Here is a 16,015-nt window from a genome sequence, read left to right on the forward strand (position 1 = left end):
TCTACAAGAGACCCACCTCAAAACGAGGGACGCATACAGACTGAAAGTGAAGGGCTGGAAAAAGATATTCCATGCAAATAGAGATCAATAAAGGACAGAAATGGTATGGACCTAACAGAAGCAGAAGATACTAAGAAGAGGTGGCAAGAATACACAGAAGAACTGTACAAAAAAGATCTCCACGACCCAGATAACCATGATGGTGTGGATTTTTAAAAATTGAATACCAATCTGTGAATGCAAAAAACAAAACTCCTTGAGACTGGGCAAAGAACTAATGAGAGGCAATAACATGATCAGTTCCAGAGAACACTCGGAGTTGGGAGGCATTTGAATTTCAACCAGCCAGAAAGAACAGAACTTTTTAAATACCAGAGGCATTTAGCAGAGACTCCAGAGGAATGAATACTATAGACCCCCTCTAATGATGCTTCAAAACAAACCTTGAAAGGATCCAGAAATTTGACTGTCAGCTAAAAAGAAATGAATGTTCTTTAAAAAAAGAAATAAAATCCATTGCTCCACATTGAAACATTCACTGTGTCCAGCAGTCAATTAAAAAATATTAGTTTGCAGAGAAGGAAAAGGTGACCCACACTAGAAGGTGGTCAATAGAAACAGAACCGGAAATGACAGGATTGACGGGATTAGTAGCACAGAATTTTAAATTTATTTTAAGTATACTCAAGAATTTAAAAGAAGTTAATATGAAGAGATAAATGGAAAATTTAAGGTGAATCAGAATCTTTAAACTCCTCTTCAATAGTTACAAAAATCTGTAGAACATTTCAACTCCAACCATTTCCTTCTGAACTTATGTGCTGATACTGCCATGTATTTTAATTTTAATCTCATTTTTTAAAAGATTTCTGGAAGCATTGTCATTTTTACTTTGTGTGACTGAGGTTTAAACTGTTATATATATTCACCGTCTTATTCTTTATGTTCTTTCATCTTACACCACCCATCTCTTCTCACTTTCTTTCCATCTAAAATAAACATTCTAGAATTTCCTTTAATGAAAAAAAAAAATCCTCTTTTCATTGCATGTCACAATCATGTTGAGAAATAGTTCATTGTCACGTAGAATAAGAGAAGACACTTCAAAACATTTTTTTAAAATTTTCAGTTAGCTCATGAGGTGCCCACTTATCAAGCTTTTTCACCTTTCCAATATGCTTCAAATGCTGAATGACCATAGAATGGTCAACGATGAGTTCTTCAGCAACTTCTCATGTAGTTGTAAGAGGATCAGCTTCAGTGATTGCTCTCAATTGGACATTGTCAACTTCTGATGAACTGTCAGTATGCTCCTCGCCTTCAAGTCTCTTGTCTCCTTTGCAAAACTTCTTGAACCACCACTGCACTGTACATTCATTAGCAGTTCCAGGGCCAAATGTGTTGTTGATGTTGCAAGTTGTCTCTGGTGCTTTATGACCCATTTTAACTCGAAAAAGAAAATTGCTGGACTTTGCTTTTGTTTAACATTAACTCTCTAGTCTAAAATAAATATAAAATACACAGCAAAGGAAATAGCCGGGGAAACAGTGTCAAACTGTAATTTTTGGAGCTCCAAAATCACTGCGGATGCTAATTGCAGCCATGAAATTAAAAGACACTTACTCCTTGGAAGAAAAGTTATGACCAACCTAGATAGCATATTAAAAAGCAGAGACATTACTTTTACTTTGCCAACAAATGTCCATCTAGTCAAGGCTATGGTTTTTCCAGTGGTCATGTATGGATGTGAGAGTTGGACTGTGAAGACAGCTGATCGCCGAAGAATTGATGCTTTTGAACTGTGGTGTTGGAGAAGACTCTTGAGAGTCCCTTGGACTGCAAGGAGATCCAACCAGTCCATTCTAAAGGAGATCAATCCTGGGTGTTCATTGGAAGGACTGATGCTAAAGCTGAAGCTCCAATACTTTGGCCACCTCATGCGACAAGTTGACTCACTGGAAAAGACTCTGATACTAGGAGGGATTGGGGGCATGATGAGAAGGGGACGACAGAGAATGAGATGGCTAGATGGCATCACCAACTCGATGGACGTGAGTTTGGGTGGACTCCGGGAGTTGGTGATGGACAGGGAGGCCTGACGTGCTGTGATTCATGGGGTTGCAAAGAGTCGGACACGACTGAGCGACTGAACTGAACTGAACTGAATAAGTCACTAGCAAAAGAAAATTAAGTGATAAATGTGCATTAAAATGATGTATAACATAACCACTTTATTTAAGAATGTATTCCAATATCAAAGGCAAATTTCAACAGTGCAAAAACCGCAATTATTTTTGCACCAACCTAATACCATTACCTCGAATCCATTCATCAGTTTTGGAATGGCCACTCCTCAATATGTCTGCAAATTTTCAGAGGTTTATTTTTTATATTAATTTGAGGGATCACTTTGCTTTTCTTGAGTTTGGCCAACTTCCTCAAGTGACAGAAAATGTGAGTTAGTAGACAACTGAAATTATGCGATGGAAGGGTTTACATTGCAGGAATGCATGCCATTTAAAGTGGAATAGCAAGGATTCTTAAAATAGCATTCTTAAAAACATAAAAACTTACTCTGTCATTTTCTCAATTGATCCTGTCACCTCCTGTAAAATTGCTCAGCCTCCCCTCTCTCTTCTTTTTTCTCTATTTTATTTCCCTTCAATTTGGGGTGGGAGGGGTAAGTGGAGAATCCCTCCAAGATTTTATTTAGGCAGAGAAATTTAGTTTTGTCCAGCCTCTGTGGTAAAACTGAGATCTGAGATTCACTTCACATGGAGGAACTGAGCTGAAGCCATGAATGCATAACTTGCAAGAGCCCCTTCTGGTTGAATTACATTCTTAGACTAAGGCTGTCATGCTCTTTAGTTCTCTACAAAGAGGAGTGGAAAGGCAGTTTATTTTTCGTTACCGAGGTACCTAAGCAAATGAGTACAAGATATTTTAAATTTCCTGGCGTTTCTTTTAAGACTCTTATAATCGACTTGGAATGTATCGACTCAATGGACATAAGTCTGAGCAACCTCCCGGAGATAGTGGAGGACATGGAAGCCTGATGTGCTGCAGTCCACAGGGTTGCGAAGAGTCAGACACGACTCAGCAACTGAACGACAATATTATTCATCAGTGTTCCTTGAAAAATATGTGAACAATCTTACACAGATTGAAGAACAGAGGCTCTTTCTGTACTCCACACAGGTCTCCCTGCTTCCATTTTTGCCTTCTGAAGCTTACTCTCCATCAAGAAGCTAGAGTCTTTTTGTTTTCAAGTATAAAGCAGAACATATGACTCTTATGCTCAAATCTTCCTAGGGCTGGCTTCCCATCACAGAGTTTAATCTTACACCCTTACATGTCCTTGCAAGCCCTGCATGCTCTGATTTCCCACTCCCCATCTTCTCTCACGCTCTCTATCAGCCCCTCTACCTTTCTTCATTTAACTTGTTGTTCTTTGTTGTTGCTCAGGCGCTAAGTCATGTCCAGCTCTTCGTGGCCCCGTGGACAGCAGCGGATCAGGCTTCCCTGCCGTTCACCATCTCCCGGAGTTTGCTCAAACTCAGGTCCATTGAGTAGGTGATGCCATCCAAGCATCTCGTCCTTGTTCTTACCAAGCTCAGTTCTGTCTCAGGACCTGGGAAGGTGCTCTTTCTTGTGCCTGGAATCCTCACCCTTCAGAGAGACTTTCAATGACCACCTCAACTATAAATCTTTTTAACTGTTTTTATGTCATTCTGTTTTATTTTCTTCCCAGCACAAGATATATATATATACACACATGTATATACAAAGCTATATATATGTATATATATTTGATACTTCACTGAGAGCATCTCTCTGGACATCCCCTTGTTTATGTGCTATTTTCTCATTTGAATATAAAGTAGGGAACTTTCTCTTTTCTTCTGTTTCTCCAACACCCAGAATGGGCTTTTAATAAATTATAACATAATATTATACGGGGCTCTTTTGGTTTCAGTTGCAGCAGAAGCCTCAGAACTTCGGAATAACACTAGGCATGGCATCCTAGTGTGCATCATAGTAGCTCTTCTGGACATGATACACTGATATTGTGAAACTGGTTGCACAGTAGTCCTTTGGTATATGCCACGCTAAGTCAGTCAATCGTGTCTGACTCTTTGCGACCCTATGGACTGTAGCCCACCAGGCTTCTCTGTCCATTGGATTCTCCAGGCAAGAATACTGAAGTGGGTTGCCATGCCCTCCATGATCTCCCTGACCCAGGGATCAAACTTGCATCTCTTATGTCTCCTGCATTGCCAGGCAGGTTCTTTACCACTAGCACCACCTAGGAAATCCAGTCCTTTGGCATGCATGGGTAATTGGTACTAGGACACTCCACCCCCCATGGATACCAAACTCCTTCTTATATAGTGACATAGTATTGTCATTGACCCTCCATATCTGCACTTCTGCATCTGCAAATTCAACCAGTGAGAACCTGTGGATATGGATGGTCGATTGTACTGACATTAGCTAATCATACCTAGACAGCATATTAAAAAATAGAGACATTACTTTGCCAACAAAGGTCCGTCTAATCAAAGCTATGTCTTTTCCAGTAGTCATGTATGGATGTGAGATTTGGACTATTAAGCTGAGAGCTGAAGAATTGATGCTTTTGAACTATGGTGTTGGATAAGACTCTTGAGAGCCCCTTGGACAGCAAGGACATCAATCCAGTCCATCCTAAAGGAAACCAGTCCTGAATATTCATTGGAAGGACTGATGCCGAAGCTGAAACTCCAATACTTTGGAGTATTGGATACCTCCAATACCTGATGCTGGGGAAGATTGAAGGTAGGAGAAGAAGGGGATGACAGAGGATGAGATGGTTGGATGGCATCACTGGCTCTACGGACATGAGTTTGAGTAAACAAGGAGGCCTGGCATGCTGCAGTCCATGGGGTCTCAAAGAGATGGACATGACTGAGCGACTGAACTGAACTGAACTGAATGTGAGGGTAAGGTTGAAGCATTCAGATTGGCAATGAGAGACTTGGGTAGAGGCCAGACCCCAGAGCTCTAGACATAGGAGTTAGACACCCTGGAAAGACAGGGGGTGCAGAGGAAGGGCAAAGTACTGTAACAAAATTATTCAAAATGGTACTCAATTGAATCTTTAAAAGTAACAGAAAAAAATAGAAGTGTCTATGGCTAGTTCTAACCTTAAACACACGGCATATGCTTAAAACTAAGGGGGAATATGTCTTAATTGAAGTAGTAGAAGATAAATGTTCCCATAATTCAAAGGAGTTTTGAATTATGATAAATTCAGAAATGTAATATCTAGCCAGTGCACAATGATGTGATATTTGAGATGAGATATTGAATTATCTACAATACATCCTTTCCTTGATGGTCTCCTCTGTAATCTATGATTGCTTCAAAATGTCATTCTGATAATACAAACTGCTTTCCTGCTTTAGACCTTCAAACCTTGGTTGAATGGCTTCTTTTCATCCTGAAGATAACAGTCAAAAATAGTGAACACGGTTCTATGCTGTCTGATTTCTTTTTGTTTGGTTTTAAATTAATTTTTATTGGCACATAGTTGCTTTACAATGTTGTGTTAGTTTCTACTGTGAACAAATGAATAATCATTAAAAAGAATCAGCCATGCATATACATATATCCCCTCCCTTTTGGACTTTCTTCCCATTCAGGTCACCAGAGTGCATTAATTAGAGTTCCCTGTATAATATGGCATTTTAAATGAAGCAACTGACAAAGGATTAATCTCCAAAATATACAAGCAGCTCATGCAGCTAAATATTAAAAAAATAAACATCCCAATCAAAAATTGTGCGGAAGACCTAAATAGACACTGCTCCAAAGAAGACACACAGATGGCCAACAAATACATGAAAAGATGCTCAACATTGCTTATCATTAGAGAAATGAAAATCTGATTTCTTTCTAAATCATCCTGCATCTTTTCCCACTCTTCCAGGCTCTCTGTTCATAATTCCTAACTCTCCATCTTCAAAGATAGCCTTAGTTTTTGTTACTTCGAGGGCACACTTGTCCACTGTCTACAAGATTCTTCTTTCCTCCTCCCTTTGTGTCTTTCAAAGTTTCTGCTTCTTTCAATTTTTCCCTGAAAGCCTAGACCAAAGCTCACACACATTTAAAACGCCTGTCCCACTTGTTACCCATTTACTTAAGGTGTTTGTTTTTTCTCCACCATAATGTGGGCTTAACTTATTCCTTACTAATTATTCCTAACTTACTTATTCCTAACTTATTCCTTAACTTATTCCCTACTAATCTGCATATTGCTTATCCCTCATTTGTTGCTCATGTTGGCATTAGAATGCCAACATATTTTTGTTGTCTCTAGTAATCTTTCAATACTTTCAGTATGACAGAAGAAAGTATTACAGGAACTAAATCTAGGTTAACTTTGTGGCTTATGCCAGATAGATCAAGTAAATACTCCGGAGGCAACAAAAACCTGCTCATATACTTCTCAGCCTCGTGTGAAGTTTATCATCTGGCAAGAATCTTCCAAGAATTTATCCCCTCGCATTTTTCCTTTTATGAGAGAAATCTCAAGTAAAACATGAAGCCACAAAATGAGGACAAACGGAATTCCTCCAAAAACAAAACCACTCATGTGATGACAAGATCTAAATAATTTGGGCAGGCAAAGATTTAATATAGAAAGTTGTAGGATTGGCATATATATACCACCATGTATAAAGTAGACAGCTAGTGAGAAGCTGCTGTACAGCACAGGGAGCTCAGCTCAGGGCTCTGTGATGACCTAGAGGGATGGATGCACAGGTGGGAGGGAAGTTCAAGAGGGAGAGGATATATGTATACATATAGCTGATTCACTCCATGGTTCAGCAGAAACTAACACAACATTGTGAAGCAATTACACTCCAATAATAAACAAACTCTGATAGAGTGCTTGAAGAAGTATGGACGGAGGTTCGTGACATTGTACTGAAGACAGGGATCAAGACCATCCCCAAGAAAAAGAAATGCAAAAAAGCAAAATGGCTGTTTGAGGAGACCTTACAAATAGCTGTGAAAAGAAGAGAAGCAAAAAGCAAAGGAGAAAAGGAAAGATATACCCATTTGAATGCTGAGTTCCAAAGAATAGCAAGGAGATAAAAAAAGCCTTCCTCAGTGATCAGTGAAAAGAAATAAAGAAAAACAATAGAATGGAAAACACTAGAGATCTCCTCAAGAAAATTAGAGATAGCAAGGGAACATTTCATTCAAAGATGGGCTCAATAAAGAATGGAAATTATACGGATCTAACAGAAGCAGAAGATATTAAGAAGAGGTGGCAAGAATACACAGAAGAACTATACAAAAAAGATCTTCATGACCCAGATAATCACAACGGTGTGATCACTCCCCTAGAGCCAGACATCCTGGAATGTGAAATCAAGTGGACCTTAGGAAGCATCATTACGAACAAGGCTAGTGGAGGTGATGGAATTCCAGTTGAGCTATTTCAAATCCTGAAAGATGATGCTGTGAAAATGCTGCACTCAATATGCCAGCGAATTTGGAAAGCGCAGCAATGGCCACAGGACTGGAAAAGGTCAGTTTTCACTCAATCCCAAAGAAAAGCAATGCCAAAGAATGCTCAAACTACCATACAATCGCACTCATCTCACACTCTTGTAAAGTAATGCTCAAAACTCTTCAAGCCAGGCTTCAACAGTACATGAATGCTGAAATCCAGATGTTCAAGCTGGATTTAGAAAAGGCAGAGGAACCAGAGGTCAAATTGCAAACATCTGTTGGATCATCAAAAAAGCAAGAGAGTTCCAGAAAAATATTGACTACTGCTTTATTGACTATGCCAAAGCCTTTGACTGTGTGGATCACAACAAACTGTGGAAAATTCTTCAAGAGATGGGAATACCAGATCACCTGACCTGCCTCTTGAGTAATCTGTTTGCAGGTCAGGAAGCAACAGTTAGAACTGGACATGGAACAACTGACTGGGTCCAAATCAGGAAAGGAGTACGTCAAGGCTGTATATTGTTACCCTGCTTATTTAACTTATATGCAGAGTACATCATGAGGAACGCTGGGCTGGATAAAGCACAAGCTGCAATCAAGATTGCCAGGAGAAATATCAATAACCTCAGATATGCGGATGACACCACCCTTATGGCAGAAAGCAAAGAAAAACTAAAGAGCCTCTTGATGAAAGTGAAAGAAGAGAGTGAAAAAGTTGGTTTAAAACTCAATATTCAGAAAACTAAGGATGGGACATCTGGTCCCATCACTTCATGGCAAATAGATGGGGAAACAGTAGAAACAGTGGCAGACTTTACTTTTGGGGGCTCCGAAATCACTGCAGATGGTGACTGCAGCCATGAAATTAAAAGACACTTACTCCTTGGAAGAAAAGTTATGGCAACCTAGATAGCATATTAAAAAGCAGAGACCTTATTTTGCCAACAAAGGTCTGTCTAATCAAAGCTATGGTTTTTTCAATAGTCATGTATGGATGTGAGAGATGGTCTCCAAAGAAAGCTGAGCGCCCAAGAACTGATGCTTTTGAACTGTGTTGTTGGAGAAGACTCTTGGGAATCCCTTGGACTGCAAGGAGATCCAACCAGTCCATCCTTAAGCAAATCAGTCCTGAATATTCATTGAAAGGACTGATGTTGAAGCTGAAACTCCAATACTTTGGCCACCTGATTCTAAGAACTGACTCATTAGAAAAGACCCTGATGCTGGGAAAGATTGAAGGCAGGAGGAGAAGGGGATGACAGAGGATGGGATGGCTGAATGGCATCACCGACTCAGTGGAGCTGAGTTTGAGTGAACTGCAGGAGTTGGTGATGAACAGGGAGGCCTGGAGTGCTGCAGTCCATGGGGTTGCAAAGAGTTGGACACGACTGAGCAAATGAACTGAACTGGACTGAAAAAACAAAATGTAAAAAAAAAAACAAAGTTAAAGTCAACTTATATATTTTCTTATGAAGTCAGATAGAAGGAAAATATTTATAAAAGGAAAAATATTAAGCTTTATGGTATGTTGAATATAGCCTCTCAAGGTGTCCATGGGAATGGCTATCCACTCCAGTATTCTTTCCTGGAGAATCCCATGGACAGAGGAGCCTGGTGGGCTACAATCTAAGGGGTCGTAAGAAGTAGAACAGGACAGAGCAACTAAGCACACAGCACAAGGTGTCCATGGCCAATCCCAGAACCCGTGATTGTTACCTTATATGGCAAAAGGAACTCTGCAGATGTGACTATGTTAAGAATTTTGAGATGAGAAAGTTATCTGGATATCCAGGTGAGTCCAGTGTAATCACAGTGGTCCTTTTAAAAAGGAAGAAGGAGACTAGAGACAAAAGGAGATGACTGAAGCAGAGGCTGAAGTGATACACTTTGAAAATGAATGATGGGACCACAATCCAAGGAGTACAGGTAGCCACTCGAGGCTGAAAAGGGCAAGGAAACAACCTCCAAAAGGAACTAATCCTGAACAAACCTTAGTTTTTTAGTTCAGTGAATCTGATTGTGAACTTCTGACCTCTAGATCTGTCAGAGAATAAATCTGTGTTCTTTTAAGCCACTAAGTTTGTGGTAATTTGTGACAGCAGCATTAGAAAACTAATCTAAGCCTTCTCTTCTCAATTGAATTGATACTAAATGTGTCTTTTACAAAGTTAGAAGTTATAAACATATGCAGACCTTGGGTTGAGAATTATTGGACTGATTTTTAAAGAGGTTGAGGGAAATATTTTTAAAAGCAGAGTCAGGGGCTTCCCTGGTACCTCAGTGGCACAGAACCTGCCTGCTAATGCAGGAGACCCCGGTTCTGTCCCTGGTCTAGGAAGTTCCTGTATGCCGAGAAGCAACTAAGCCCACGCACCACAACTGAGCCTGTGTTCTACAGCCTGGGCACCGCAACTAATAAGCCCATGTACCCCAACTACTGAAGTCTGCGTGCTCTAGAGCCCATGCTCCTGAAGAGAAGCCACTGTAATGAGAAGCCCTCACACCACAACTAGAGAGTAGCCCCCTCTCGCCACAATTAGAGAAAAGTCCGTGCAGCAACAAAGACCCAGCACAGCCAAAAATAAATAAACAGTCATCCCTTCCATTTTATCCATGATTACGAAGAAATAATTTGAGGAGTATACTATTGTTCTTCCACCAGATCAACAGATTCAATGGTTCTGAAATCACTCATGAATTGGCCTTTATCATTTTGAATTAGAATTTTAAAAACCATGGCTACCACTACAGCATTTTAGTGCTTTCTGGGAATGACAGGAATACAGAGACACTGAGTATTTTCAATGCCAACATAATTTTCTTTTGTTTTTACTGCTGTGTCCTACTATTTTTCATTTCAGAAAAAGTACATTGACTATTCCAGGTCATCACTTAATCTTGATATCCTTTATAAAGATTATTCTAAATCTTTTCAAATTTTCTATAATATACAGCACTCTCAGAAGAGTCCCAAGACTTTAACTGCAGAAGCCCTGGAACTTTCTCCCATTTTTTTAAACATTAAGAATTTATTGAAGATTTTTTTTATACTTGAACATATTGTTTAAAATATAATCTTTCTTCCCATGTGACAGCCTCACACAAACAAAGTATTTAAAGAAGATGAAGGTCTGTCATTGCTCTGTTTAATTAACAAGAGACTTTTAGAATTAGAGAATGTTAAAAAAAGAATGCAGAAGAAAACTTAGTGTGATAATGATAATCGTTTCATTTCACATCAGAATTTCAACTCATAAAAATTCTATTTACAGGTGTCATCTGCTCAAACTAGTCAATCTTCTTTCATAATGTGAGCTTTTCTTTCCCTACTTACTTATACAAATCAGATGGTAGAGTACAAAATCATGCGGAGAGGTTTAGATTTGCTTCTAATTTAGCACATGATGTAACAACTTCCTTTTTCTATCATCTATGACTTTGAAAGCGCCCAGATCCTTTGTTTTGCATCTAAATTATTTAAAATCATCTTTCCTTTTAGTACATAAAGGCAATGCCTATCTTTTTAATAGCCTGCATTCTTGAAAATTAACTCAAGGTTTCTAACCAAACTACTTCAATGCACATTTCAGGAACTTTTCAATTTATTTTGGATTACCCAGTGACATTTATAATCTTGAACATACAATTCACCTAAGATACAAATAACTTTACAGTAATTATGAGACAATGTTAAGGGTCTGTACATGCTGTGCTAAGTCACTTCAGTCATGTCTGACGCTTTGCGACCCTATGGACCATAGCCTGCCGGGCTCCTCTGTCCATGGGGCTCTCCAGCCAAGAATACTGGAGTGGATTCTTACGCCTTTTCCAGGAATCAAACCCTCATCTCTTATATTTCCTGCATTAGGCAGGCTGGTTTTTTACCACGAGTTTTCTTTTACTATAAGATAGTGGTGAATTTGTGAGAGGTTAGCAATTTTAACACAGCACATATACTCAGCTGTATTCACAGTACTCAATAAAATGTTTTCCAGTGAATACTTCTTGTGGGATGCACAAGCATAGTTATCATCAATTAAGATTTTTTCTTCCAATTTTGACTAAGGAAAGAAAGAGTTTAGCTTTCTGCGGGGTATGAAGTAGCTCAATCATTAAAACTGTAGCATAAATATCTCCTAACAATTTCTGTTTATCTTTATATATCCCTTTGAGACACTTGTTAAGACTGTAAAGTCTAAGTGAAACACATGGATATATTTTCCAATATTTTACACAACTTTTGAGAGGTTTCAGCAGGTGTAAAGTTTATTATCAGTTGCCTCTTTGACAAAACATAGTTAAAAGAAATTTACTGAGAAATTACTCTATCACGGCTAATTACCATATTTTGTAATATATAGTTCAATGCCTTTTTTATAACGAAATGGCAGTTTACAGAGCTAATATTATCACATTCTACAAATGAAGCCAGTCATTAAAATATGATATACATAAATACTAAAACAACAAATAAGATGTATATTCATAAAAATGTCAGAGCTGGAAGGAAATTTAGGTATTTCCAGTTCATCCATTTTCACTCTGTGGTTGAGAAGCTAATCTGTTCAATTTCATCAAGCTACTTATGGCTAGATCTAGGTCCAGAACCTCCATCATCTAATTCTTAAGCCAAGACAATTTGTAGCACATTTGGGCTTCCCCGATGGCTCAGTGGCAAAGGATCCACCTGCAAAGAATGAGGATAGGAAATGTGGGTTCGATCCCTGTATCGTAAAGATCTCCTGGATGAGGAAATTGTCAACCTCTCCGGTACTCGTCCCTTGAAAAATCCAATGGACAGAGAAAGCTGACGGGCTAGAGTCGGACACGACTGAGCAACCGAGTATGCATGCACTCTGAGTCAATCTCCACCTCTCTCTTCCTCCCCTGCTTCATGCACACACACACTGTACCTTAATATCGTTCTTGCAAAGCAATCTGAACAAGCACAGTTTAATATAAATTTGCATATTATACTCTGTACTTTCTTATCAGCATTTTCTTTTGGCAGAAGAGCCCCAAAATAAAATGCATTAAAAAACCCAGCACAGGGCTTGCTACACTATGAGAAAGAAGTTTTTCTATCTTTTGTCAAATTGACTGAATTAGATCCTGGTAAGAGCAGAAATATCCCCAAATTGAAGTGTTCTCTGAAATAAGCATAGAAATTCACTTGGTAAAATATTAATCTAACTCTGAGTCTAGAGTACGTGGCCACACTCACTTCATCACCTGCAGATAGACAACATACTCCAGCCTCACCTGCTTGTTTCTTTACTTAAACATCCAAGAGATGAATCAGAGTTATTCGATGATTCTAGAATAGGTATTTCCTTTTATATTAAAAAATGTATGTATTTCTCTCCTGTGCAATACTAACATTTTTCCAGTAGCAATACAGAAGTGATAAACTTCCTAAAGTAATGTGATGCTAAACAAAATCTAGTAAAAGTTAACCATAAGGCTTTGTGATAGAGGAAGTTATAATATTTACAATATTTGTAAATGTTACTCACTTATATTTTACCCTCTTAAAATTGAAAAATAATATGTAAGCAGTTCAATTAAAAAAAAACACTTTAGACACCTTCTTGGCCACAATACAGACTGTTTTAATTTTTAAAATCATCTCATAAAATGCCTCTGAGCAGTAAACAATGGTCAGTGATATCTAGATAATAAAGTTAAGTTTACAGAGATGCCCAGATCTTGTATCCAGTAAGGATTTATTGGAAAAACAAATATTGAATAATTTATGATTTAAAGTGGTTAGACTATAATTCAGGAAAAATATAAGCAAATCATTTCCTTTCTAACAATTTAAAATGTAGAACGTTTAAACCTTATATATTTTTGCCAAAATAGTAATTATCCATAGATGACAGATGCTGTTCCCCACTTAATGGAGGGTCTCAAATTTTACTCTGCATCTCATTGGGAAGGAAATATAAAAATTTAAAATAGAATTAACTCGGGGAAAGACATCAGTGCTGTAACTCTTAGCACCAAATGTTTCTTCTTGGAGCACCAAATGCTTTAAGGAAAACATTCCAAGTATCAAAGTTTTCAGATAGATAAATATTTATGGATCAAATCCATAAAGAACAGACATTGTTATGAAATATATATAGATGCCTTCAAAACTTTCTTTCCAGGCAGAGTAGACACATAAGTTAGGAGTCATTTCCCACTTAATTGTTTTTGCAACCTTATGCAACACAAATGGATTGTGGATAAAGACTTAAACTGACTTATTCACAGAACGTAGCTCTTGACTGACATTATGTCCAGAAAATTAAACAGGAACTGTTTCTCAATATAAAACACTATTAAACTTAAAGAAATGGCTTTATTTTAACCTTTTATTTTCATAGTTGAAAGGCACAGAGGTTTTCAATTTTGTCCTTTTGTGAGAAAACAACACTCCTTAAGCAAATTATTCTCAATTTGCCAGTTAGCAAAATCAGAGAAAATCATTAACCTAGATCTAGTTTGTATCTTCAAGTGCAATAAAATTCCATCTGTCTTTGAACTTTATGAACGATACGTTTTTAGTCTGTATATAGACCACTGCCTCTTCCTTTTCACTGAGAGTTCTTCATAGTGATATTAGAACCGGAAATCCATTTTCCTTACAATCTACAGAAACCTACTTTGCCACTTAAGGGCAAAGGTCTATTTACATTGCTCAGGTAAAAAACAAAAGTGTCACAGAAATGCCATTTGATACTAGATGAATTCAAAGGAACTACCAAAGAAGCAGACTTAGTTTCTGCATGTACCCTTGATGCTCTTCAATACCATTTAGGGGTGTGCACTGAACAGAAGGGCTTTCCCTGATAGTTCAGTGGTAAAGAATCCACCTGCCAATGCAGGAAGCATGGGTTCAATTCCTGGGTCTGGAAGATCCCCTGGAGAAGAAAATGACAACCCACTCCAGTATTATGGCCTGGGAAATCCCATAGACAGGGGAGCCTGATGGACTACAGTCCATGGGTTCTCAAGAGTTGGACATGACTTAGTGACTAAACAACAACTGATCAGAAATGAAATGCCAAGTTAAGAAAACAGCATCTGCACCAGATGCAAATGTAGAACAATGGTCTACAAGAACTCAATGGGGATGTATGTGGTTTCCAAGTTACACTTGCACACATGGATAATTACTACCAACACTATCATTTGTGAACATAACAGACATTTTGGAACTGGATACAATTCTGTCCCTGCAACTAGCCAAGACAGTTCAATATTCAACCAAACAAGGCTTGAGTGTATGTGGGCTTAAAGAAAACGGTAGCCAAAGCACAGGTAAAATTTTATTCATGAATATGGAGACACATGACTTTGGATCCAGCCAGCCAGTGACATAAATAAACTTGAGCAAAAGATTCAAGCTAGAGGATATATATGTATATCTATATATAAAAATGTGTGTGTCTGAGTAAGGCTTCTTGGAACAGTGCCACAAATCTGAATACCAACCATCAGAATCACTCCCGTCCTTTGAAATTTCCATTAAGAGCACAATGGGGGTAATTATACTGGGATGCTCCAAATCGCTGTTTCCATCTTGTGCACTCACATGCCCGCCAAACATGAAATGTTCGCCTTCTCCCTTCCAACATGATGGTTGTTGAACTTATTTTTAGTGTCATTTGATAAGCCTTTGTGCTCGCAGAGAGACATCCCACTGACCCAGCCACTGGTCATTGTCTATACCAGTTCACATCAAAGCAGGCGCGCTTTGTCAGGTTTCCAGTCGAATATCCATTTCGCATCTGAAGTACAGTATCGAAAGTGACTAGATCATTTGAGCTTTTTCTTCAGCTGCTGCCTCCTTCCTCCCCCACAGTCTTTCCGCTCACGCTAACATAATTTGGCACCGTCGACGTGACACGATGGTGGTTTTTCTAAAAAAAAAAAATTATAATACAGACATTTTCGATGTTTCGAGGTGGTCGACCCTCCTCATATTTTCATTTATAATTTGATGAGAGGAGGTCTTTTTGTTTTTTTCTCTACTGAATCACAACCAAGGTACAGTGCCCCTCAAAAATCCAAGAAATACGCATACAGTAATAGGTCATTCAATGTCAAAAGGCATAAAAAAGATGAGCAAAATCTTCACAGGCTGCTGCTTGCTGTTGCCTTTAATTATATTAATTAAACTTTGAAATTTTCATGCAAAGAGAGTTGCTGGCTTGTGACACTGAAGAGCCCTTGGAGACTTGGAGGAAGAAAAAACCCTGAGCGGAAGCTTTGTGGTTACTGCTTCCTTTAAATTAAAAGCAAAACAAACTCCTATGTATGTTTACAGATATTAATGCTTTATGCACTACTAAGCCCTAAACATAGCAAGAGGGGTAAATCGACCCATCACAGGGACAAGTTCTCAAATCATGAGTCCATTAAACTCCACTCAAGATCTCTGGTTAGAGGCTGTCTTCCTGTGGAATAATGCACTATTAATTTTCTTCTTTTCCCAAGTGCATAATGAAAGGAA

The sequence above is a fragment of the Moschus berezovskii genome, chromosome 5, assembly GCF_049115385.1.
Source record: "Moschus berezovskii isolate FMDL1 chromosome 5, NW_MosBer_1.0, whole genome shotgun sequence".
Taxonomy (NCBI): domain Eukaryota; kingdom Metazoa; phylum Chordata; class Mammalia; order Artiodactyla; family Moschidae; genus Moschus; species Moschus berezovskii.